We start from the raw sequence: 2,731 nt of genomic DNA, 5'->3' as shown, positions 1-2,731 counted from the left end.
ATTAACCTCCTCTTCCTCTTATTCCATTTGCCACAGTTGTATCAATGTTTCTCATTTTCTTTTTTCAAGAAGCGGCTCTTGTTTTATTATCCCAACACATTTTATTTTTGTGATTTTCTATTTTTGTTTCAATTCATATATACCTTCTACTTTCTTTAGGGTTTTTTTTTTCTTTATAATCTTGTATTTTAAAAGCTTTCTTTAAAATTTTTCATGGAAATATATTTGATTTACAATGTTGAGCTTCAGATCTATATCAGAGTGATTTACTTATGCAGGTACATATCTATTCTTTTTTAGGTTCTTTCCCATTATAGATTATTACATGATACTGAGTATTTCTTTCATATATATATATATATATATATATATATATATATATATATATATATATAAAGAGGGGGGTTTAGGGCTTGACTTATCTTTATTTTGCAATTTTGTTTGAATCCCAAATATTTTAGCTATACATTTTTTAAAATTAATATTTCATTCTCTATGATCTTTGGCAACTTAATTCCAAAGATTTCACTATTTGCAGGGTGAATGTTTTAATTTGTAGTTTTACTGAGAATTAAGTTTTCCTTGGAGGCTGAGGGTATCTGTGTATATACACTGATTTGTCTATATACACATCCTTTTCAGATTACTACATTTTTTTAAGTTATGTAAATATATTTAAAAAGATATTTTCTGTTTGTATGGTAAAAACATGAAATGCTTTAATTCTAGAAATGTGTTCCCCCAAACAAATATAGTATAAAAAGTAAAGGTATAAAACTATATTCTTTTGAGAATAATCCTTACTAACAGAACTTGGAAAGGTTAAAAAATTATTCATAATACTTAGTAAAGGTAGTCAGGAAAACTTTATTCAAGGTAAGAGTATTACAGTGGGGCCTTAGAATACGAGAGAGAGATTGAGCTTATGTCTGACTCCCACAGGGATGCAGCTGGGATTTATAGCTAAGGAACAGGGTGGATCCATGGGATTGAAAAGAGAGGCTGGGAGACTGAAAAGCAATGAACAACAACAACAGAGTGGGAATCAGTGGATGGAAACTTATTAAGGGGATGATAAGGGTGAGGGTGGATTCTGGCTCAACTGAGAGGATCACTGCTGAGGCTAGGCAAGGCTGATAAGATATTGAGGTGAATGAGAAGGAATTTGATCTGATACTGAGGGTGGTCAGATCAAGGGTGGGGTATGTTTTCTAAACTGAAGTAGCAGATTCTGGCTTAGATTGGATGAAATGGAGAGGCGCCCCTGGATAAAGACAAATGCTAAAAGTTGGCATTGCATTAATAAACTGCTGCATAACAAATTACCCCAAACTAACAGATTAAAACAATATTATCTCATACTGCTGCTGAAAGTTGGGAATCCAGGTGTATTTCAGCTGAGTGTTCTGGCTCAGTGTTTTAAGAGATTGCCATCATCTGATGCCTTGACATGGGCCGGTGGATTTCCTTCCAAGATGGGTTACTCACATACCTGCTGAAACCAGTTTCCTAGCTGGCTGTTGGGAGAAAGCCTCAGCTCTTTCATGTGGGCCTCTCTACCGGGCTAAGTGAGTGTTCTCAAGATATGACTAAGCTGGCTTCTAGAGTGAATGATCCAAGAGGATGAGCAAGGAGGCTGCAGTGCCTTTTATGACCTAGTCTCAGACACTTCATTGTTAGTTTTTACAATATTCTAACAATAGTAGTGAGCCACTAAGTCCAGCCCATATGTCAAGGGGAGTGTAAGTTCCACCATTGAAGGAAAGGATTTGTGGACATAATTCCAAACCACGCGGTATACACATGGCCACGAATTGTTTTCATACTAGTATGCCGGAAATGCATTTTCCTGCCAATGCTTCCAAATAATTTATCCATTATAGCATTAACTTGAAGTTCAGGACCTCGTCATCTAAGTCAGGTCCAGATATGGATCAGGGTCCACTTGTACAGTATCTCAAGTGTTCAGTCACTCAGTTCTGTCCTACTTTTTGCAACGCCATGGACTGCAGCACTGCAGGCTTCCATTTCCATCATCAACTCCAGGAGCTTGCTCAAACTCAAGTCCATTCAGTCAGTGATGCCATCCAACCATCTCATCCTCTGCTGTCCCCTTCTCCTGCCTTCAATCTTTCCTGCATCATGGTCTTTTCCAATGAGTCAGTTCTTCACATCAGGTAGCCAAAGTATTGGAGCTTCAGCTTCAGCATCATTCCTTCCAATGAATATGCAGGACTGATTTACTTTAGGATTGACTGGTTTGATCTCTTTGTAGTCCAAGAGACTCTCAAATCTTCTCCTAACACATCAGTTCAAATTATACAAGTGTAATTCTTCTAGACCTGAGGATCTGTGAACAAAATAGATGAGTTAATCTGCTCACTTTCATAGCCAACATATAGTGGTGGGTCAGGCATAGATAACCTTCATAAACCCTCCTGTTCCAAAAAGGGGAGGGGAGATGGGAGTCAATAGTAACAGTTTTTAAATCCCATGGGTTCTTGCTGGTGGTCCTTTGATTCGACCTTAAGGCCTGGAAACTTCCTAGGCTTCAGTCTCTGAATTTTTTATTCTGCCCTCTGACATGATTCTGTTGCATGAAATGTGGGTAATATATGGTTACAGTGAAACAGTCTCCCTAACCTGCTTCCTGCTTGTAGAAGGGAGAAGTCCAGAGCTCTAATTTTGTACTATTGCTGGTCCTTTCAGTCCAAGCTGAAATTAAATGTTA

This window comes from Ovis aries, chromosome Y (assembly GCF_016772045.2).
Source record: "Ovis aries strain OAR_USU_Benz2616 breed Rambouillet chromosome Y, ARS-UI_Ramb_v3.0, whole genome shotgun sequence".
Classification (NCBI taxonomy): domain Eukaryota; kingdom Metazoa; phylum Chordata; class Mammalia; order Artiodactyla; family Bovidae; genus Ovis; species Ovis aries.
Note: the sequence above shows the minus strand (reverse complement) of the source record.